Source organism: Saimiri boliviensis, chromosome 8 (assembly GCF_048565385.1).
Source record: "Saimiri boliviensis isolate mSaiBol1 chromosome 8, mSaiBol1.pri, whole genome shotgun sequence".
Lineage (NCBI taxonomy): Eukaryota > Metazoa > Chordata > Mammalia > Primates > Cebidae > Saimiri > Saimiri boliviensis.
In genome coordinates this window covers 95,475,939-95,500,232 of record NC_133456.1, presented here as the reverse complement: position 1 = coordinate 95,500,232, position 24,294 = coordinate 95,475,939, and the positions used below count along the sequence as shown (strand labels likewise).

At 47.0% G+C, this 24,294-nt stretch overlaps 1 long non-coding RNA gene and 1 pseudogene across 2 annotated transcripts in view; one reads left to right on the top strand and one right to left on the bottom strand.

The window, feature by feature from the left end:
• Positions 1–2,127: 2,127 nt before the first annotated feature.
• LOC120367563 (uncharacterized) lies at positions 2,128–3,281 on the bottom strand (annotated as a pseudogene).
• Positions 3,282–12,410: 9,129 nt separating this feature from the next.
• The window catches only part of LOC141585436 (uncharacterized), a 48,345-nt gene continuing 36,461 nt past the window's right edge, over positions 12,411–24,294 (top strand). For both annotated transcript variants that reach the window (XR_012518905.1, XR_012518904.1), the window contains exon 1: positions 12,411–12,618. This is a non-coding gene — a long non-coding RNA (uncharacterized LOC141585436). The remainder of the gene's footprint in view (positions 12,619–24,294) is intronic.

The window sequence follows — 24,294 nt, the reverse complement described above, 5'->3', positions numbered from 1 at the left end:
CTTACATCTGTAATCCCAGCACTTTGGGAGGCCAAGGTGGGTGGGTCATCTGAGATCAAGAGTTTGAGACCAGCCTAGCAAACATGATGAAACCCCATCTCTACTGAAAATACAAAAAAATTACCAGGATGTGGTAGTACATGCCCATAGTCCCAGCTACTTAGGAGGCTGAGGCAAGAGAATCACTTGAACCCAGGAGGCAGAGGTTGCACTGAGCCAAGATCATGCCACTGCACACTGCACTCCAGCCTGAGTGACAGAGTGAGATTCTGTCTCAAAAAATAAAATAAATAAAAATAATAAAAATGAAAATACAAAAATTAGCCAGGTGTGGTTGTACACATCTGTAATTCCAGCTACTGGGGAGGTTCAGACAGGAGAATTGCTTGAACTCAGGAAGTGGAGGTTGCAGTGAGCTGAGATCGAACCACTGCATTCTAGCCTGGGCAACAGAGACAGACTCTGTCTCAACAAAAAAAAGAGAGAAAAAGATGATTTGGCCTGAATGGGCTCGAGGGCTCACGCCTGTAATCCCAGCACTTTGGGAGGCTGAGGCGAAAGGACTGCTTGAGCCCAGGCATTCTAGACCAGCCTAGGCAACATGGTGAGACCCTATTTCTAAAAAAAAAAGTAAAAACCAGCCAGATGTGGTAATGTATGCCTGTAGTCCCAGCTACTTGGAAGGCAGAGATGGTTTGAGCCCAGGAGTTCAAGCCCTGGGCAAGATAGCAAGACCCTCATCACTAAAAGAAAAAAAATTAAAGGAAAAAAAAAAAAAAAAGACATTGACAAGGAACTGAAAAAGGAAGACATAACCTAGGCCTCAGCATCCCAAAGTGCAGGGATTACAGGCGTGAGCCACCTAGCCTGGCCTAATTTTTTGATTTCTCATAGAGACGGGGTTTTGCCATGTTACCCATGCTGGAGGGTTTCCTTCTGATGAGATGAAAATATTCTGGAATTAGGTAGAGTAGATGGCTGTACAACATTGTGACTGTACTAAAAATGAACTGTACACATTAAAATGGAAGAAATGGTGACTTATTTTATACAAATTTTATTTTATTTTATTTATTTATTTATTTTTTTTGAGATGGAGTTTCGCTCTTGTTACCCAGGCTGGAGTGCAATGGCGCGATCTCGGCTCACCGCAACCTCCGCCTCCTGGGTTCAGGCAATTCTCCTGTCTCAGCCTCCTGAGTAGCTGGGATTACAGGCACGCGCCACCATGCCCAGCTAATTTTTTGTATCTTTAGTAGAGACGGGGTTTCACCATGTTGACCAGGATGGTCTCGATCTATCGACCTCGTGATCCACCCGCCTCGGCCTCCCAAAGTGCTGGGATTACAGGCTTGAGCCACCGCGCCCGGCTACAAATTTTATTTTTATTTTTATTTTTTTGGTCTGACCTTACCCTAGGCTTGTCAGTCAATATTTTGATTTTTTTTTTTTTCCTTTTTTTGAGACGGAGTTTCGCTCTTGTTACCCAGGCTGGAGCGCAATGGCATGATCTCAGCTCACCACAACCTCCACCTCCTGGGTTAAAGCAATTCTCCTGCCTCAGCCTCCTGAGTAGCGGGGACTACAGGCGTGTGCTACCACGTCCAGCTAATTTTTGTATTTTTAGTAGAGATGGGGTTTCACCTTGTTGATCAGGATAGTCTCGATCTCTTGACCTCGTGATCCACTCGCCTCTGCCTTCCAAAGTGCTGGGATTATATGCCTGAGCCACCGTGCCCGGCCAATATTTTCACTTTTTGAAAAGGACAACGATGAGGCCGGGCACGGTGGCTCAAGCCTGTAATCCCAGCACTTTGGGAGGCCGAGGCGGGTGGATCACGAGGTCAAGATATCGAGACCATCCTGGTCAACATGGTGAAACCCCGTCTCTACTAAAAATACAAAAAATTAGCTGGGCGTGGTGGTGCGTGCCTGTAATCCCAGCTACTCAGGAGGCTGAGGCAGGAGAACTGCCTGAACCCAGGAGGCGGAGGTTGCAGTGAGCCGAGATCGTGCCATTGCACTCCAGCCTGGGTAACGAGAGCAAAACTCCGTCTCAAAAAAAAAAAAAAAAAAAAAAAAAAAAAAAGAAAAGGACAACGATGAGTTTAAACGTTTAAGGGCCTATCAATAAAGATGGTAAGAAGACAGTGCAGAAGAGGGCAGGGCTGAGACTTGGGGGAGAGAGAGCAGGCTCCTGCAGGCCTCCTGCTGTCTGCGGGGCACCGGCAGCCCTGAGGCCCCGCTCCTGCCTGACCACCTGCCTGCTGGCTCCTCACCATCTGGCTTCTGCGGCTTCTTCAGCTCCCAATGCCCCCCAGAGTGAAGGCTGATCGTCCACACCCACCTGGCCTTGGTGACGTCAGCAGCGTTTCCCCTGCACACGCTCTCCAGCTGCACGTAGACGGAGCAGTTGACCCTGCTCCACTCAGAGTCACAGACGGCCAGGAAGTTGGGGCGCAGGCGGCCGATTGTGTACTAGGCCTGGTCCGTCAAAGACTGGCTCAAGGCCTTCCCAAACAGGAAGGTCCCCAGCACTTTGTACACGGCAGCCACGTAGTTGTTGAAGTCGGAGTGGGAATAGAGCCGGTCCGTGTGCACCAGGTAGGTTTCTCCAGCCGAGACCTGGGCATGGGGCAGCCGCAGTGACCAGCGGGGGTCCCAGTCAGCCCGTGGGCCCTCACTGGGCCTCAGTCCTCCCCATGGGCCTCCCCAAGGCTGCTGCAGAGCTGGGGACTCTAAAGAGACCCTAGACGGACTTGGTGGCTCACGCCTGTAATCCCAGCACTGTGGGAGGCTGAGGTGGGCGGATCACCTGAGGTCGGGTGTTCAAGACCAGCCTGACCAACATGGTGAAACCTGTCTCTACTAAAAATACAAAACTAGTCGGGTGTGATTGGTGCATGCCTGTAGTCCCAGCTACTGGGGAGACTGAGGCAAGAGAATCACTTGAACCCAGGAGGCGGAGGTTACAGTGAGCAGAGACCCTGCCATTGCACTCCAGCCTGGGCAACAAGAGCAAAACTTCGTCTCAAAAAACAAAAGGGGGTTCCTATTACCCATAAGTACCACGCGGGGCAAAGCTGTGTCCCCCAGCCCTCCACAGACCTCCAGACCACCCCCATCAGGAACCCAGGGTAAGGCTGTACCCCATCCCGCCCACCTCCCTGTCCCCCTGAACCCCTCCTGCCTTACAAGGATGACAGTGGCCGTGCTGCTGACCCCGGCCATGAGCCCATGGGTGATGGTGTCTGGACGGTAGGGGTACTGGATGGAGTCATCCTCGAAGTAAAATCCTCACATATACAGGGCGTTCACCAGCGACAGGACAGCGAAGAGTAGGGAGGCTGGAGGGGGAGAAGGGCTTGGGAGCTGCGACGTTCTCCAACCAGCTGGGCCGTGGGGCCCCCACAACTACCCTGCCTCAAGGCCTCCCACCAACAGCAAGGAAGAGCTTTTCTCACAGCACGTGGGAGGCCCAAGCGACACCCCTTTCCCATCGTCCTCACATGAGGACGAACTTCCCAGGCCCTCTCCCCCTCACACCCTCCCATCTGCTCCTTGAACAAACTGGGCACTCACTCACCTCAGGGCCTTTGCACAGGCACTTCTCTCTGCCCAAAATATCTTATTTTTATTTTTAAAAGTAGAGCCAGGGATCTCATGCTGACCAGGCCGGTCACAAACTCCTGGGCTAGAGCAACCCCCCAGCCTCAGCCTCCCAAAGTGCCAAGATTACAGGTGTGAGACAAGGTGTTGGGCACCAAAGTGACTCTCACTTCCGCTCAGTTTCATCTCTCCTCCCGGCTGTCCCCACCGGCGTCCCTCTCACAAAAGGAAAGGTCTGTTTAGCCGTGCGTGGTGGCGCGTGCCTGTAATCCAGCTACTCAGGAGGCTGAGGCAGGAGAATCTCTAGAAACCGGAAAATGGAAGTTGCAGTGAGCCGCGATCGCGCCACTGCACTCCAGCCTGGCAACAGGGTGAGACTCTGTCTCAATTTATAAAAAGAAAATAAATAAATACATAAATAAAAATAAAAGGGAAGGTCTGTTCTTTTTTCCTCTTGTCCCATGTGGAATTATGCAGTTGCCTGTAGGACACTGGACTTAATCTCCCCCCCTCCACCCACCAGCACCAGGAGAGGCCTATTGTATTCAGAACAGAAACTCTGGAAGCTGCTCAGAGCCTGGCCAGGGCAGATGTTTAGTAAACATCTGTTACAACAGGCAGGACTTATTTCAACCTAAGAGCTGGCCACAGAAGTCAGGAAAGGGCGAAAGCAGGGGCACAGCGGAGGTGCCTTCATGCTCACCCCTGCCCATCACTGACCCTCATGCCAGGGCACATGCCAGCCACACGGTGACTCAGGGATCAAAGGCACATTCTCCTGAAGTCCACACTTACAGAAGGTATCACAAGACACTGGGGCTCCCAGGGCCCTGCTGAGCCGAGGGTGGCCAGGGAAGCCGGAATCAGCTACAGAGGGCAGGGGCGGGGGCAGCTCCCTGTTCCATGCGGCAGGTGCACAGCGAAAGCGCGGGGTGTCTACCCCAGAGAGAAAAGAAGGCAAGGCGTCTTTGGCCCAGCAGGGCAAGGACAAAAAAGCGTGGCTCTTCTGAATTCTGAGAGTCTGAGAAGGGGCAGGGAGCCTCACACTCCTCCCTGCATGCCAGCTGCTAGGGTCCTAGGACACGGCAGGCCTTCCATGCTGGCTGAGTCTGGGGAAATAAAGCAGTGAAGACAGCAGAGGTCTGCCTCGAAGGGCAGAAAAGGCAGAGGGACTGCAGAACAGAACAGGCAGGGCAGGGGCCCAGAGCCGGGACGGTGCCTGGAGAGGCGAGTGCTGGGGCAGAGGGGGTTGGGGTGCAGGGGCGGCTGGCACCGCTGTGAGTGAGGGCAGAGACCAGGGAGGAGGCTTTTGCAATTGCCGCGCGGTGGAAGGTCAGGGTCACTGGACTCCAGTCGCTCCCCGCGTCTCTCAGCAGGCGGAGGCTCACACCGGTTGGCCTCCGTTTCCGACCTCCCTGTCCCAGTAACTCCAGCTGGAGACTCGGACACCCCCCATGACAACCGGCCCCGGGCTTCCCTCTGCCTGGAAAGCTCACCCTGGGGTCCCCGGAACAGGCACCTTCTCTTCATTTGACCCCCGACCGCACTGTGACGGGCCGGAGCTTCCAGATGGAGGTGCCCTCGGCCTGGCCGCCACCCCTGGCACGCAGCAGCCACACCCAACCCCACCCCGGCGGCACCTCCCGGCTGTGCGGCCTCCAGCAGGCGACTCCGCGCGGCTGCCCCTCCCTCACAGGCCTTTTACGGAATCGTTTCGGTTATCTGCATGCTGCTGAGCGCCTGGCAGCCAGAAAGTGCCACACACATGTTTAAGTAACTGACAGCACAGCTGCTCAGGACATGGCGCCCAGGGCTGGCAGACACCCCACAGGACATGGCACCCAGGGCTGGCAGACACCCCACTGGACATGGCACCCAGGGCTGGCAGACACCCCACGGGGACCTCGTGCTGTCCCCTGCCGCTCTCCAACGAGAGTCTACTTCGGAGGTCAGAGGGCTTGGCCAGAGAACCAGGAAACGTGCTGGGGAGGGGTGCACCCCCCCCCCCCGTGGTGACAGAACTGCGATGGGCCATTGTCCCTTCAGCCACAGAGCAAACACTCGGCCTTTGTTCCCGGGACCCTGGAGGGGGGCCCCTTCCCCTATCCGGCCGAAAACTCGCAGGACAGGTTTGGGTCTCCCGAGGCCCTGTAGCCTGGGACCCAGCTTTTCTCTCCAAGTGTCTCCCCTGCCCGAGGCACAGGGGTTCGAATCCCACCGATGCGCAGGGCCTATGCCAATCTAATTATTATTATTATTATTATTATTATTATTTTTTTTTTTTTTTTTGAGACGGAGTTTCGCTCTTGTTATCCAGGCTGGAGTGCAATGGCGCGATCTCGGCTCACCACAACCTCCGCCTCCTGGGTTCAGGCAATTCTCCTGCCTCAGCCTCCTGAGTAGCTGGGATTACAGGCACGCGCCACCATGCCCAGCTAATGTTTTGTATTTTTAGTAGAGACGGGGTTTCACCATGTTGACCGGGATGGTCTCAATCTCTTGACCTCGTGATCCACCCGCCTCGGCCTCCCAAAGTGCTGGGATTACAGGCATGAGCCACCGCTCCTGGCCCCAATTATTATTATTTTTGAGACAGGGTTTCCTTCTCGTTGTCCATGCTGGAGTGCAATCTCGGCTCACTGCAACCTCTGCTTCCCAGGTTGAAGCAATTCTCCTGCCTCAGCCTCCCAAGTAGCTGGGATTACAGGCACATACTTGGCTAATTTTGTATTATTATTATTATTATTATTTTTTTTTTTTTTTTTTGAGACGGAGTTTCGCTCTTGTTACCCAGGCGGGAGTGCAATGGCGCGATCTCGGCTCACCGCAACCTCCACCTCCTGGGCTCAGGCAATTCTCCTGCCTCAGCCTCCTAAGTAGCTGGGATTACAGGCACGCGCCACCACGCCCAGCTAGTTTTTTGTATTTTTAGTAGAGACGGGGTTTCACCATGTTGACCAGGATGGTCTCGATCTCTCGACCTCGTGATCCACCCGCCTCGGCCTCCCAAAGTGCTGGGATTACAGGCTTGAGCCACCGCGCCTGGCCTAATTTTGTATTATTAGTAGAGGTGGGGTTTCTGCATTTTGGTCAGGCTGGTCTTGAACTCCTGACCTCAGATGATCCATTCAACTCGGCCTCCCAAAGTGCTGAGATAACAGGAATGAGCCACCACACCGGGTTTTGGTTTTTTGTTTGTTTGTTTGTTTTTTGAGATGGAGTCTTGCTCTGTCTCCCAGGCTGGAGTGCAGTGGGATGATCTCGGCTCACTACAACCTCCACCTCCCAGGTTTAAGCAATTCTCCTGCCTCAGCTTCCCGAGTAGCTGAGATTGTAGGCACGTGCCACCACGCTGGGCTAATTTTTGTAGTTTTAGTGGAGTCAAGGTTTCACCATGTTGGCCAGGCTGGTCTTGAACTCCTGACCTCAGGTGATCCACCCGCCTCAGCCTCCCAAAATGCTGGGATTACAGGCATAAACCACCTCACCTGTCCACTATGCCTATCTCGTTGTATTTCTAAAAGAAGAGGGAGAGCCGGGCGCGGTGCCTCAAGCCTGTAATCCCAGCACTTTGGGAGGCTGAGGCGGGTGGATCACGAGGTCAAGAGATCGAGACCATCCTGGTCAAAATGGTGAAACCCCGTCTCTACTAAAAATACAAAAAAAATTAGCTGGGCATGGTGGCGCGTGCCTGTAATCCCAGCTACTCAGGAGGCTGAGGCAGGAGAATTGCCTGAACCCAGGAGGCGGAGGTTGCGGTGAGCCGAGATCGCGCCATTGCACTCCCGCCTGGGTGACAAGAGCGATACTCCGTCTCAAAAAAAAAAAAAAAAAAAAGGAGAGGGAAAAGAAATAATTTCCATTCTCACAGTAACTCCATAAAGGAGATAATATCATTTACCTTTTACAAATGTGAAACAAAAGCCCCAGCTTTTTTTTTCTGAGACAGTGTCACACTTTGAAGCCCAAGCTTGAGTGCAGTGGCATGACCTTGGCTCACTGCAGTCTTGACCTCCGGGACTCAAGTGACCCTCCCACTTTAGCCTCCTGAGTAGCTGGGACTACAGGGGGACACTGCCACACCTGGAAAAATTTTTGAAATTTTTTGTAGAGATGGGGTCTTGCTATGTTGCCCAGGCTGCTCTCAAACTCCTGGGCTCAAGCAATCCTCCCACATCGACCTCCCAAGGTGCTGGGATTACAGGCATGGTCGCTCCAGCTTTTTTTTTCCCCAAGGCCACATTAAGTTGTTAGCGGCTGAGTCAAAAGAGTCCTGGGGTCTGCTGACTCCTATTTCAGTGTTTCTTCAGCTAGACTACAGCCACTGTCATTCCTGGAAGTTGTCTGACAGTGGACTGAGATGGAATATTTGGGTGTGTAGCACAAACAGAGGAACATCTCTTAGGAGACTGAACCCTGAAGTTCTGATGGGGCCAGCATGTATTCTGGGGAAAGGTTCCATAGCTCCCATCCATGACCAGTAAATAGCAATTAGGTACCAGGCATGGTGGCTCACGCCTGGAATCCCAGCACTTTGGGAGGCTGAGGTGGGTGGATCACTAGGTCAGTTCAAGACCAGCCTGGCCAATATGGTGAAACCCCGTCTCTACTAAAAATACAAAAAATTAGCTGGGCATGGTGGCGCGTGCCTGTAGTCCCAGCTACTCAGGAGGCTGAGGCAGGAGAATTGCCTGAACCCAGGAGGCGGAGGTTGCGGTAAGCCGAGATCGTGCCATTGCACTCCAGCTTGGGTTACAAGACCAAAACTCCGTCTCAAAAAAAAAAAAAAAAAAAAAAGAAATAAAGAAAAAAGAAAGAAAGAAAGAAAAAGAAAAGCCTCTGCTGCATATTTTCCAGGCACCAAATAGCATAAAAGGTCAGTATGATACTACAAACTTTGGCTAATAAAACAAACTGACACAATTTTTTTTTTTTTTTTTTTTTTTTTTTTTTTTTTTTGAGGAGGAGTTTCGCTCTTGTTACCCAGGCTGGAGTGCAATGGCGCGATCTCGGCTCACCGCAACCTCCGCCTCCTGGGTTCAGGCAGTTCTCCTGCCTCAGCCTCCTGAGTAGCTGGGATTACAGGCACGTGCCACCATGCCCAGCTAATGTTTTGTATTTTTAGTAGAGACGGGGTTTCACCATGTTGACCAGGATGGTCTCGATCTCTCGACCTCGGGATCCACCCGCCTCGGCCTCCCAAAGTGCTGGGATTACAGGCGTGAGCCACCGCGCCCGGCCCAAACTGACACAATTAAATGACTATTGAAAATAAACATTGTGGTTTCAAAGATTCATTGATGATTTAGGGTGACGTTTTTATATTATGCACTGTCTTTTTTTTTTTTTTTTTTTTTTTTTTTTGAGACGGAGTTTCGCTCTTGTTATCCAGCCTGGAGTGCAATGGCGCGATCTCGGCTCACCGCAACCTCCGCCTCCTGGGTTCAGGCAATTCTCCTGCCTCAGCCTCCTGAGTGGCTGGGATTACAGGCACGTGCCACCATGCCCAGCTAATTTTTTGTATTTTTTAGTAGAGACGGGGTTTCACCATGTTGACCACGATGGTCTCGATCTCTTGACCTCGTGATCCACCCACCTCGGCCTCCTAAAGTGCTGGGATTACAGGCTTGAATTACAATTATGCACTGTCTTAATGTAGGAGGATTCCCTTTCTTTTTGTTTAATAAATATTTGTGAAGCACCTGTATTCACTGGCACTATTTTAGGTGCTGGTGCTTCAGTGGTAGACAGAGCCCCTGCACTCATACAGTTATCACTTTGTGGGTCAGGTTGCAGACAGCAAATCAGTGAACACACACAAATAGATGACACAATTTCAAATGCCGGGTGTTTAAAGCATTCCACCTGATTTTTCTGAAGGAGGGGGCAAATAACTTTCTGCTGGCTTAGGTTTGTGCTGACTAGGACACAGACCTACACAGATTTTACAAACTATGATGTGTAAGAAACTATGGTTACTCAGAAATATACAGGAGTATTTATATCTTTTTTTTTTTTTTTTTTTTTTTTTTTTTTTTTTTTTTTTGAGACGGAGTTTCGCTCTTGTTACCCAGGCTGGAGTGCAATGGCGCGATCTCGGCTCACCGCAACCTCCGCCTCCTGGGTTCAAGCAATTCTCCTGCCTCAGCCTCCTAAGTAGCTGGGATTACAGGCACGCACCACCATGCCCAGTTAATTTTTAGTATTTTTAGTAGAGACGGGGTTTCACCATGTTGACCAGGATGGTCTCGATCTCTTGACCTCGTGATCCACCCGCCTCGGCCTCCCAAAGTGCTGGGATTACAGGCTTGAGCCACCGCGCCCGGCCTAGGAGTATTTATATCTTTATGACACATATACAATCAATAAGGGCTTTTGCGAGGAAGACAAAAGTCTAGTGGCAACGTCAGCTCTGGAGGTAGGTTACTTGAATTCCAACCTACTTAGTTGTGTGTTCTTGGACAAATTACATAACTTTTCTGTGCCTCAATTTATTTGAAAGATGGTGTATAATAGTATCTATCTCACAGCATAATTGTGAGGATTATTGAGCTATTCTACGAAAAGTATTAAAACATGCGGTTAAACTCCCAGTAAACACTATTTTTACCTGAATTACAAACTGACAAACCCTTAAGTCTTGAGCTCCCAAGGGGAATTAGGAACCCTCCTGTGCCATTCCTCTTCTAAAAGTCTGCTGAACAAAAGTTGATGTTGCATTTTCTTTTTTTTTTCTTTTTTTTTTTTTTGAGACGGAGTTTCGCCCTTGTTACCCAGGCTGGAGTGCAATGGCACGATCTCGGCTCACCGCAACCTCCGCCTCCTGGGTTCAGGCAATTCTGCCTCAGCCTCCTGAGTAGCTGGGATTACAGGCACGTGCCACCATGCCCAGCTAATTTTTTGCACTTTTAGTAGAGACGGGGTTTCACCATGTTGACCAGGATGGTCTCGATCTCTCGACCTCGTGATCCACCCGCCTCGGCCTCCCAAAGTGCTGGGATTACAGGCTTGAGCCACCGCGCCCGGCGATGTTGCATTTTCAAAGAGCTCAAATGGATAACTTTTATGAAGTTTGGGGCAAATGAATTATATGTATATATCACCCTCCCTCAACACCCAGAAGGTATGTGGACATGCAGAATTCAAAAGTCTGAGCGTGACTGTGCCCAGGGGGTGAAGGGATGCTTAGAAACTGACCCTTTGAGGAGGAAGGCAGGACATTCAGTAAGAGCAGCTGGCGACCAAAGAAATAAACTTTAACATAACACAGGCGGCCTGGCGCAGTGGCTCAAGCCTGTAATCCCAGCACTTTGGGAGGCCGAGGCGGGTGGCTCACAAGGTCAAGAGATCGAGACCATCCTGGTCAACATGGTGAACCCCGTCTCTACTAAAAATACAAAAAAGTAGCTGGGCATGGTGGCACGTGCCTGTAATCCAAGCTACTCAGGAGGCTGAGGCAGGAGAATTGCCTGAACCCAGGAGGCGGAGGTTGCAGTGGGCCGAGATCGCGCCATTGCACTCCAATCTGGGTAACAAGAGCGAAACACCGTCTCAAAAAAAACCACAAAAAAACAAAAACAAAACAAAAGTGAGTTGGTCTCCCTGCGACCACAGGCGTCCAACCCAGGAACACCTTCCACCTGGAAGGCCCAGGTGAGGCTAGAGGGGGACTGAAAGGGTCAGACCAAGGGATTGTTCTCAACTTTGGGCTTTTTTTTTGTTTGTTTGTTTTTGTTTTTAAGAGACGGAGTTTCCGCTCTTGTTACCCAGGCTAGAGTGCAATGGCACGATCTCGGCTCACCGCAACCTCCGCCTCCTGGGTTCAGGCAATTCTCCTGCCTCAGCCTCCTGAGTAGCTGGGATTACAGGCACGTGCCACCATGCCCAGCTAATTTTTTGTGTTTTTAGTAGAGACGGGGTTTCACCATGTTGACCAGGATGGTCTCGATCTCTTGACCTCGTGATCCACCCGCCTCGGCCTCCCAAAGTGCTGGAATTATAGGCTTGAGCCACCGTGCCCGGCAACTTTGGGCTTTTACACAGCAGTTTCGAAGACTAAGGGGCTTTTCAGCTCGGATTGGTTCACTGTCCTCCTCCCAGGCCCAAGCTTGGTCCCCAATGTCAGCAGCAATGCTTGGGACGTCCCTCACTTCGCTCCTTTTTCTTGGGGCCACTGCTCACCCCTACGTTGCCTGCTGTCCCTCCTAGAGAGGTGGATGGCCGTAACATTCCTGGGAGGACAAAGGGATGGCTGAGGGGGCGAAGACGCCCTTCTTTTTTTTTTTTTTTTTTTTTTTTTTTTTTTTTTTTTTTGAGACGGAGTTTCGCTCTTGTTACCCAGGCTGGAGTGTAATGGCGCGATCTCGGCTCACCGCAACCTCCGCCTCCTGGGCTCAGGCAATTCTCCTGCCTCAGCCTCCTGAGTAGCTGGGACTACAGGCACGCGCCACCATGCCCAGCTAGTTTTTTGTATTTTTAGTAGAGACGGGGTTTCACCATGTTGACCAGGATGGTCTCGATTTGTCGACCTTGTGATCCACCCACCTCGGCCTCCCAAAGTGCTGGGGTTACAGGCTTGAGCCACCGCGCCGGGCTGAAGACGCCCTTCTAAAGCCCCACCCCGGAAAGGCATCCCACCTTACGGGTGAGGCGCCCTCAGGCTACAGCCTTCACCTGAACCTCCTCCCTTCGCCCCGCCCCTCGGCACGGGGAACGCGCGCTGTGCGGCCGGCGCTCTCTGATTGGCTGCCGCGTCAGGGTCCCACGCCCTGATGGTGCTGTGGGCGGCCGTCCACGCCTGCGTCCACAAGGTGGGGAAGCTGCTCTGAGAGTTGCTGGAAGTCGGAGGCGGGGAAGCGGTCACTGGCAGCCAGCGCAGGCAGCGGCAGGGCGCGAAGTCGAGAGCAGTCCCTAGTCTAAACCTTTCTGTCGCCCTCCAGCACCGGCAAGACCACGGACTCCACCCTGCCGCGGCCCCTCAGCGACACGGTGCAGCGGCCCCTTGACCAGGTGGGTTTAGGTACCGCAAGGCACCCAGGCGTCGGGCAGGCGCCTTCGCCGCCCAGTGCGGCCGTGGTGCTGCCAGACCGGGGCCCTGGGAGAGGGGTGGGGACTGGGACCCGCTGCCCCTGGAAGGGAGGGGAAGGCAAGCCTGTCCCGGTGACCTCTGCTCCCACCGGCCTCCTCCCTGCCTCTCCGGTGTGCCCTCCAGACCCCCATCTGCCGCCCAGGGCGGTGGTGGTCCCAGCGTTGGTGCCGGCGACAGCCCCGGGGAGGGTCTTTATGTAGACTTGAGGGTGTGCGTGCTGGTCCCTGCCCTCCGTTGCAGCGGGGCTGGACTCAGCGGTTGGGTTTCTTCGGGTGCACAGGCTGTGTTTCGGAGAGGCTGGCCTGGTGGTGCCTGCCCAGCAGGTGGCTCTGAACGACCCCCGGAAAGGCTAATGCATGGGACTAACTGAACGGTGCATTAGAGATGGCACTGATGGGTGTGAGGGGCACAGAGAAGCTTAAGTGCTGCTGCACTTTGGGGACAGTTTGCATTGGAATGTGGTTTAAGGGAGGCAAAGGCAACAGTTTTGGGGAAGGCAGAGGTTATGAAGAAAAGTGAGAGGGAGTTATCCCCAGTATTCTAGCTGAGAAAGTTGCAGCCTTGTTGATAGAAGCGGCCACCGTTACCTTCTGGCCCAACCCTCAAAAAAGCACTTGGCAGTGTTCAGGGAAGGGTGGCATTTAAATGAGGCCAATTGCGTTTGATGGTTAAAGGCTCTAAGGATTACTGAGAAATCAACAATATTGTGATGGGAAAAGCAGCGCCATTTTTATTCAGCAAAGAAAGCTTGGAAGTAGCTTAAGATTTAAGGAACTTGTTGATGCCAGCTGTGGGAGGTAGAGTTAAGTGATTGCTCTAGCCCCAAGCTAAAGGTAGTTGACTTTGTAAATTTTGCTTACAATTGTTTGTAGCATACTTAACCGAGAAGTAAGTGTTTGCACTTTGCAGGGGATACTGGTTCACTGTCCTTATCTGGAATGTGCACATGTTTAGTCTTAGGGGATTTCATTTATACTACAGATTCTCTCTTACCCAGACTGCTTTTCCTAGCAGCAAGCTGGAAACATGACATTAGGGTACAGGCTGCCTTGCACTTTACTCTTTTAAATAAACTTATGTGGAACGAGTGTCAAATAAAAAATAATTAAATAGAAAAAAATAAATAATTCTGCCTTCTCTTAAAATCTCTTATTGTGGTCGTCCCCACCTATCTTTAACAGCAGTTATAATGTGTATCCTGCGAATAAAGTATTGGTAGTGAAATTAATCGTGTATTTGAAGAAAACACTATTCTCTGTTTATTAATCAATTGATCAGAATTTAGTGTTTTTCATCTTCTCAGCCGTGTGGAAGATCATCGCTGTTTACCACCCTGACATGCAGTGTAACATGTCACACTCTGATTTAAACAGGCTGCTGCCAGTGTATCAGCAAATGCAGGGTAGGTGTCTGGAAAAAAAAAAAAAAAAAAAAACATACTGCTGATGAGGAGCAAAGGAGATACCCATATACATTTACATTTCTTTTAGGGAGACCGGCCTGTGTTCACATTCTCTCTTTCTCTTCCCTCTTTCTTTCCTTTCTCTGAACCCCACATCTGCTGTAGGCTTACCCCTCCCTCCCATGCCAAAATGTTTTCTTTGTTATGCTAATAATACCTTTTAATTTACATAATGCTTATAACTTTTTAGAAGTGATTTCATAGTAATGAACTCATTTAAACATCTCAGCAACCAGAGAAAGTTCTTTTCAGTTCTGAAATAATCAGGAGAACCATGGGAAGGAGACAGGAATTAAAACTTTTTGACATGTCTTTTTTTGTTTAGCTGAATGTCTTGAGTTTGTAGCTTGGGACTACTATAAATTTGTACAGCCACGTATATACTCTACATAACTGTACTAATTTGTGTAGTACAGTTATGTGCTGCATAGTGCCAGTGAGGTCATCAGAGCTCATATATGATTTTGGTCCCACAGATTAAAAGGGAGCTGAAAAATTCCCATTGCCTAGTGAAGCTGTAGTATTCAAAATTTCTTAGTGACTCATGTTTTTGTGGTGATGCTGGTGTAAAAAAACTGTGCAGCCAGTCCCTGTAAAAGTGTAGCATATGCAGTTACGTACAGTACATAATACTTGATAACGTTAAATACATTATTGGTTTGTGTATTTTCTACCCATTTTATCATTGTTTTAATGTGTACTCTCTTTTTGGAGAAGGAGTTTCACTCTTGTTACCCAGGCAACAGTGCAATGGCACGATTTCGGCTCACTGTAATCTCCGTCTCCTGGGTTCAAGCAATTCTCCTGCCTCAGCCTCCTGAGTAGCTGGGATTACAGGCATGTGCCACCATGCCCAGCTAATTTTTAGTATTTTTAGTAGAGACGGGGTTTCACCATATTGACCAGGATGATCTTGATCTCTTCACATCGTGATCCACTTGCCTCGGCCTCCCAAAGTGTTGGGATTACAGGCGTGAGCCACTGTGCCCGGCTTAGTGTGTACTTCTGTTGATTAAAAAGAAAAGTGAACTATAGAACAGCCTGAGGCGGGTCTTTCAGAAAATATTCCAGAAGAAGGCACTGTCATAATAGCAGATGACAGCTACATGTGTGTTGTTGCCCCTGAAAACCTTTCAGTAGGACGAGATTGGAGGTGGGAGACAGTGATGTGCATGATCTGGACCCTGTGTCAGCCCAGGCTAGTGGGCGTTTGTGTCTTAGTTTTTTTTTTTTTTTTTTGAGACGGAGTTTCGCTCTTGTTACCCAGGCTGGAGTGCAATGGCGCGATCTCGGCTCACCGCAACCTCCGCCTCCCGGGCTCAGGCAATTCTCCTGCCTCAGCCTCCTAAGTAGCTGGGATTACAGGCACGCGCCACCACGCCCAGCTAGTTTTTTGTATTTTTAGTAGAGATGGGGTTTCACCATGTTGACCATGATGGTCTCGATCTCTTGACCTCGTGATCCACCCACCTCGGCCTCCCAAAGTGCTGGGATTACAGGATTGAGCCACCGCGCCTGGCCTGTGTCTTAGTTTTTTTTTTTTTTGAGACGGAGTTTCGCTTTTGTTACCCAGGCTGGAGTGCAATGGCGCGATCTCGGCTCACCGCAACCTCTGCCTCCCGGGTTCAAGCAATTCTCCTGCCTCAGCCTCCTGAGTAGCTGGGATTACAGGCACGCGCCAACATGCCCAGCTAATTTTTTGTATTTTTAGTAGAGACAGGGTTTCACCATGTTGACCAGGATGGTCTCGATCTCTTGACCTCGTGATCCACCCGCCTCGGCCTCCCAAAGTGCTGTGATTACAGGCTTGAGCCACCGCGCCCGGCCCTGTGTCTTAGTTTTTAACAAAATGTTTTAAAATTAAAAATAGAACAAAGGTTATAGAATTAGAATATAAGGAAAGAATATTTTGTACAGATGCACAGTGTGTGTTTTAAGCTAAGTGCAATTATAGAAGAGTTTTAAAGTTTGTAAAATAAAAAAAGGTACAATAAGCTAAGGTTAACAGAAGAAAGAAGAACTTTACAGTGTAGCCTAAGTGTAAAGTCTTTATAAAGTCAATAGTGGTATACAGCAATGTCTTAGACCTTAACATTTGTTCACCACCCACTTACCTACAACAACTTTTAGTCCTGCAGTCTCCATTCATGGTGAGTGCCCTATATATGTATACCATTTTTTATCTTTTATGCTGTATTTTTACAGTATCTTTTCTATGTTTAGATACACACATACTATAGTATTCATTACAGTAAGCTGCTATATAAGTCTGTAACCTAGGAGTAATAGACTGTACCATCTAGGCACATGCGTAGTAGGCTAGACTGTCTACGTTTGTATAAGTCCACTGTGATGTCCACAGTGAATTGCCTGATGATGCATTTTTAAGAATATACCCCCAGGCCGGGCGCGGTGGCTCAAGCCTGTAATCCCAGCACTTTGGGAGGCCGAGGCGGGTGGATCACAAGGTCGAGAGATCGAGACCAACCTGGTCAACATGGTGAAACCCCGTCTCTACTAAAAATACTAAAAATCAGCTGGGCATGGTGGCGCGTGCCTGTAATCCCAGCTACTCAGGAGGCTGAGGCAGGAGAATTGCCTGAACCCAGGAGGCGGACGTTGCGGTGAGCCGAGATCGCGCCATTGCACTCCAGCCTGGGTAACAAGAGCGAAACTCCGTCTCCAAAAAAAAAAAAAGAATGTACCCCCATTATTAAGCAACACATGAGTATATTTACAGTTGTTTTCTATTTGAGCAAGTCTCGAGAATATTTAATTAATACCACATAAGCCTTAACTTTTCTTCTTTTTTTGAGATGGAGTTTCACTCTTGTTACCCAGGCTGGAGTGCAATGGTGCGATATCGGCTCACCGCAACCTCCGTCTCCTGGGTTCAAGCAATTCTCCTGCCTCAGCCTCCTGAGTAGCTGGGATTACAGGCACGCACCACCATGCCCAGCTAATTTTTTGTATTTTTTTTGGTAGAGATGGGGTTTCACCACGTTGACCAGGACCAGGATGGTCTCGATCTCTTGACCTCATGATCCACCCGCTTCGGCCTCCCAAAGTGCTGGGATTACAGGCTTGAGCCACCACGCCCGATCAGCCTTAACTTTTCATACTGATAATTGTTTCTTGGACTTGCTTGTTGATGAAGTTCTTGAAATAACTAAAAACTCATATTGTAAAATTGGATGAATAAAATCATTTAGCTATCATTTTAAAATTGAGCCTTTTAGAGAACATGGAACATTTTTATAATGTAAATAGTCCAGGTTGAAAAAAAGCTTAGGAATTTGTTGTAATCAAATAGTGTGAGTCAGCAGGAAAAAGGCAAATAAGGAAATAAAAAGTTCAAAAATACAACTTATAAGTATGTTAATTTGGTATGTGCAAATTAACTGTGTTTTGAAAAATTAGAAAATTATAGAAATAGTTGTTTAATGTCAGATAAAGAAAAGGACTTTAGTGTAACAAAACAGTTAACTCTTTACTAGAGTAAGTATAGAATTTAAGAGAGAATAGAAATTATTGATCCATATTAAATGTAAGAACGTGCCTTGTGGGGCCAGGTAGCAGAAAGGAGGGAGTGTTTTGCAATAAGGCTGAGGCCAGGGAAGGAAAAGGAGCAAAAGATCTTGCCGTTGACTCCTGTATTGTTTAATCATTACTGAGAATTCCAGAGTGACCTTGAGGTAGCCATAGTATTTGTTCAGTAGGCCTTAAATCTTAGTAAAAGATCTATTATCAAGTGAGGTTACACCGTGCTGTAAGATAGGAATTATCTAGCATCTGAGGTTTGCCTTTGTAGGCCTTGCTTTCCAGATGATTTTATTTCTAGGGTAATGTTTAGTAGATGATTTTGATTAAAGGAAAATAGAGAGAGAAGGTTTTAAGGAAAGAATTGGACTAAGGGAGAGCTGTGCCATGAAAAGGGCCAGATGTGTTATTTAGAAGACATCAGGTATCATTGAGCATATTTGTGTTCTTTGTTAGTTTCTGATGTGCTGATGTTCAGTTCATCTGTAACTTGAAAAGTAAGGTGGGCCGGGCGAGGTGGCTCACGCCTGTAATCCCAGCACTTTGGGAAGCTGGGGGAGGTGAATCACCTGAGGTCAGGAGTTCAAGACCAGCCTGACCAAAATAGTGAAACCGCATCTTTACTAGAAATACAAAAATTAGCTGGGCATGGTGGTACATGCCTGTAATCCCAGCTACTCAGGAGGCTGAAGCAAAAGAATCACCTGAACCCGGGAGGCGGAGGTTGCAGTGAGCAGATTGCATTCCATTTTGGGCAACGGAAGTGAAACTGTCTCGTGATGGGGAGGGTGGGGAAGTAAGGCAGAACGAATCAAGTATTTTGTAACGTTTTTTCTGTTTGTGAGTGAATTCTTTTATTATGTATATAATGTAAATATGTTTGACATTTTTGCATTTTCAATTTCATTTGTGTTTATACTAGTGTATTGTGTATGCTAATAGGAAACTCAATTTTTTTCTTCTGATTTAGAAAGTAATACATGTTTATGGTATAAAATTTATAAAATAAAAATGTATAACTATGAAAGTTTAAAAATCACTCATTTTCCTTCACTCCAGGGAAAACCTGTGTTATTTTTTTAGAATGTGTGTGTATATTGAAACAGAATTAGAGTCACACCGAATATAAAGTTTTTCTAACACAGCCGCCATATCATGAGGAATCTCGGGTCGCATAAAGTTGCCTTGTGTTGGTGTTTGAACTTACAGGCCCAGCTAAAGTCTCAGGTGACAGCCAGCATTCACCATCTGACATGTGAGTGAGTGAGCCTTTAGATGATGCCAGTCACTGGCTATTGGCAAATAGAGAAGTAATGAAGTGTCCATGCTGATCCATGTCCAAATTGCAGATTCCAGAGCAAATGAAATGTTAGTGTTTTCAGCCGCCAAATTCAAGGGTACTTTTTAGGTCATTAGAGTATTCATTTGGCAATCACATATTTGAAAACAATTGTAATTGAAGAATAACATATAGAGAAATGCATAGATCTTAAGTGTGCAGTGTGATCAATTTTGACAAATGTGTACATGTATGTAACTCATACTGTGTAACCCTTGTAAAGGTGAACATGGTACACCAGAGTAAACAAGATGTGAGTATTAGACGATGAGTAAAAGAGATTGGGAGGCCTTTGGTTTAAAAAAATATGATGACAAGCCATCGGATTTTTAGAAATACACTTTGTATTTTAGAAGAGTTTTAAATTTACAGAAAGTTAGGAAAACAGTAGAGTTTTCAAATAACTTACATCCAGTTTTCCTATTGTTACCCTGTTACATTCGTGTGGTCATTTGTCACAATTAGTGAAGTAATAGTGATACATTATTATTGAGTAAATTCTATACATGATTGATTTCTTTAGTTTTTACTTGAAGTCTGTATCAGTTAGCTGCCAGAACAAAATTCCATAGACTGAGTGGATTAAACAAAAGAAATTTGTTTTTACAGATCTGGAGGTGAAAAGTCTGAGATCAGGTACCAGGACGGTTGGGATCCTGTGAGGAGTCTCTTCCTCACTTGCACACGGCACAGTCCCCTTTCTTAGGTGTGTTCTCACCAGAAGAGAGAAAGAACAAGCTCTCTGTGTCTCTTTATAAGAGCACTAATCCCATCAGACCAGGGCCCTGCCCTCATGACTTCATCTAATGCTGATTACCTCCCAAACGCCCTAGCTCCAGATACTATTACATTCACAGTTAAAGCTTCAACATATGAAGATTCTGGGGAGGCTACAAACATTCAGTTTCTAACAAGGTCCTTTTTGTTTTCCTGGATCTTACACAGGTTACCATATTACATGTACTCGTTGTGTCTCCTTAGCTTCCTTTAGACTGTGGCAGTTTCTCAGACTTCCCTTTCTTTTTTTGTGACCTTGTCAGGTTTGAGGACTACTGGTCACGTATTTTGTAGAATGTCCCTCAAGTGGGATTTATCAGATGTGTTCCTCATAATATGTCTGGGTTTATGGATGCCTGGGAGGAAGACCGAAAAGATGAAGTGTCCTTTTCATCACATCATACAAAGGAAAGTGTGTGTACTTTCTTTTTTTTTTTTTTTTTTTTTTTGAGACGGAGTTTCGCTCTTGTTACCCAGGCTGGAGTGCAATGGCGCGATCTCGGCTCACCGCAACCTCCGCCTCCTGGGTTCAGGCAATTCACCTGCCTCAGCTTCCTGAGTAGCTGGGATTACAGGCACGCGCCACCATGCCCAGCTAATTTTTTGTATTTTTAGTAGAGACGGGGTTTCACCATGTTGACCAGGATGGTCTCGATCTCACGACCTCGTGATCCACCCGCCTCGGCCTCCCAAAGTGCTGGGATTACAGGCTTGAGCCACCGTGCCCGGCCTTTAAGTGTGTGTACTTTCAATGTGACTGATCACTGTTGATGTTGACTTGGTCACCTGACTGAGATAGTGAAGCAGGATAATTTCCCTGAACCCTTTGCTGGTGGGAACTGGGGTGTGGGTGCTGGAAGTAGCTGGCCAATTAGGCGGTGGCAGGAGCAGACTCCACTCACCAGAACCCCCTGTGCTCAATCCGTCATGAAAGGAAACATGCAGGTAACCGTGTGCAGGAGCTGGGGTGAGTGCTTTTAGGTGCCGGGAGGAGCAAAACTGTGCAGGCCCTGAGGCTCCAGAAGGAGTGTTACAATCGGTGGTCTTTTAGCTTCGACCCCCCCGCCCCCCATGGACAGTTTAAGTGTTAACAGCTCAGTTGAAGGCAAGTGTGATACCTTTTACACCAGCCTGGAAGAGAAATGGCTGTTGGAATATGAGACAGGGTGGATATGAAAGATAATCCCTTCAACTGTGTTAAGTTTCAGATGCTGGCTAGACTTTGAAGTAGAAATGTGAAGAACATTGAAGATGTGAATCTGAAATTCAGGCAATAGGGCAGGACTCAAGATTCTACTTGGAGGTTGCACATTTTATCTTTAAAGAATTCCATTGGCCGGGCGCTGTGTCTCATGCCTGTAATCTTCGCACTTTAAGAGGCCGAGGTGGGTGGATAACCTGAGGTCAGGAGTTCAAGACCAGCCTGGCCATGATGATGAAGCCCCATCTTTAAAAAAAAAAAAAAAAGTATTCCACTGTATTTTTCAGAGTAAGAATTTCATTTGATAGAATAAAGAGCCTATGGTACTTTGAGTAGAATGATGAGAAAAATTTTAATCAAAAATTTTTTTTCCTGAAAGCATCATGAATAAAAATAAGAGTAAAATATAGGTGATTTTTAGTCAGCATCAGTGACCTATCTGTATCTGACCTGAGTCCCAGCTGATATAGCCAGTTGACAGTAGAAAAATTAGGATTTGATTTGCATGTCTTAAAGCTACTGAGAAGAAGAATTAGACATTTTAATCCTCCCCCTCCCCCATAAGGAACCATGTGGGTATATTTTTGAGACTTACCTTTTCTTTTCTTCTTAGTGGGAAACCAGTCAGAAGTGGTAGGCCTCTGAACAATCTGTATACTGTGTAGCCACCAGCTTCTTCTTCTCGAGGCAGAACGCTAGCCCTCAGTGCCTCTTTCTACTTCCCCTTTTTCAGACCACTGAGGACTGCCACTGTCCTGTCTGACTCCTCCTGTTGTGGTGAGCAATATAGGGAGGCTGAGGGATTGATATTATTTGGCTCCATATTTTAGAAAAATATTTGGTAGTTACATGAAGTACATCTAGTTTGACCAGTACCACTTACAATTTTAAATTGTTGTACAGAAATTGATCCTTTATTATTGAGAAAATATACTTTAAAGTTAATAATGCTGAGAGAATTCATGATTCTTTCCTTTTGCCTTCCCTGTCCTTTAGTTCTTGATTTATTTTTAGAGCTTTTGTACTGGTTCATCTTTTCTTTCCTGGGGAGTTGATTTTAAAAATTAGATTTGCAAGAGCTTATCCTTTTAGAGGATGATGAAAGCCACCTGTACTTGAATTTAAGAAAATTTTTTAAGTTCCCCGTGTGCCCTTTTCAGATCACAGCCCAGAGAGAGACTTCTGTAATATTGTGTTAACCATTTCCTTTCTTTCAAGTGTTATCCACAAATGTATATATGTATGTGGTAATACGCATGAAATTTGCCATCTTAACCATCTTTAAGTGGGTAGTTCCGTAGTGATGAGTGTATTTACAACATTGAGTACTAGATCTCCACTTTTTCATCTTACAGAACTGAAACTGTATATTAATTAATCAGCATTCTATTTCCCCCAGGCCCGGCAGCTGGCCTTTTGTTTCTGTGAATTTGACTATTCTAGATACTTCATAGAAGTGGAAACTTAGAGTGTTTGTCTTTTTGTGAGTGACATATCTGAGTTAGCACGTCTTCAGGGTTCATCCATGTTGTCACATATGATATATGTTATATGACTCATAAAAGCCAGAATTGCTTTTCTGTTGAAAAGCTGAATAATGTTCCGTTTATAAAGTTCTTAATCTTCATGTAACTGAATTTATAACTTTTATATCTGCAGTGTTTTTATACCTAGTTTAGGAAATTCTTCTGTATCCTGAGATCATAAAGACAGCCTCCTAGATATATATATATATATATATATTTTTTTTTTTTTTTTTTTGAGACAGAGTTTCGCTCTCGTTACCCAGGCTGGAGTGCAATGGCGCGATCTCGGCTCACCGCAACCTCCGCCTCCTGGGTTCAGGCAATTCTCCTGCCTCAGCCTCCTGAGTAGCTGGGATTACAGGCACGCGCCACCATGCCCAGCTAATTTTTTTTTTGTATTTTTAGTAGAGACGGGGTTTCACTATGTTGACTGGGATGGTCTCGATCTCTTGACCTCGTGATCCACCCGTCTCGGCCTCCCAAAGTGCTGGGATTACAGGCTTGAGCCACCGCGCCCGGCCGCCTCCTATATTTTTAAGAAATTTTTTTCCTTGTTTTAAAAAAAGATTAAATTTACAGGGAGGTTATCAGTACAATTCAGATAACATTTGCTTTTCCCTGAACCATTTGCTAATAAGTTGCTGACTTGATGACCCATTGCTTCCAAATATTTTCGTGGCATTTTCTAAGGACATTCTTCTGTGTAATATCAAAATGACCATGAAAATTAGAAAATTAATATGTTTCTGTTATCACATCTTCAACTTTATTCAAGCCTTACTGGTTATCTGATCAAATTCTGTTTAACAACAGGATCTAGTTTGGAATTACAGGTTGCATTTGGTTCTAAACTGCTCTTCTATTTATAAAACTAGTGTTAATACTTTCTGAAAAGTTTGATAGAAATCTTCAGTAAAACCATCTGGGCCAAGTTTTTTTTTTTTTTTTTGTGGGAGTCTTGTTGCCCAGGCTGGAGTGCAATGGCATGACCTTGGCTCATTGCAGCCTCCACCTCCTGGGTTCAAGGATTCTTCTGCCTCAGCCTCCTGAGTAGCTGCTGGGATTACAGGCACCGCTACCACGCCCAGCTAATATTTTGTATTTTGAGGTAGAGAAGGGTTTCACCATGTTTGCCAGAGTGGTCTTGAATTCCTGACCTCGGGTGATCCACCCACCTCGGCCTCCTAAAGTGCTAGAATTACAAGTGTGAGCCACCACACCTCACTGGCCTAGATATGTTTATGGGATTTTAAATTACAAAGCCAGTTTTCTTAACAGTTGTAGGCCTATTAAAATTCATATTGGATGAGTTTTTGTAGTTTTTGTTTTTTCTGGAATTGGTGCATTTCTTCTAAAAAATTCGATTTTAGCTAATCTATGTGCAGTTTTATTCTTCTTTACCTTGTATAGACATATTTTCAATGAAAAGGTAATCTAATACATATATTTATAAAAATAAATGTATATTTTGTATTTCCATCATGTAATTTTATATCTGTATCATATATTTTGGATCAAGCTCTAGATGTAGCCAAGATCTCAGGGGCAGGCTATATTCAGCACTGATGGGAGACTCAGTGACCTGTAAAGTCTGTGTCTCTACACACTTCAGAGTTTGCTCTGCATGAGTCTCTGACCATACAAATAGCTATGCTGTGGCTATATTGTGCTGACACCTCATTCTATTTCAATTTTTTTCATGACGTATTATTCAAAATTATGTGATACCATGCAAATCAGATTTGCTATGGT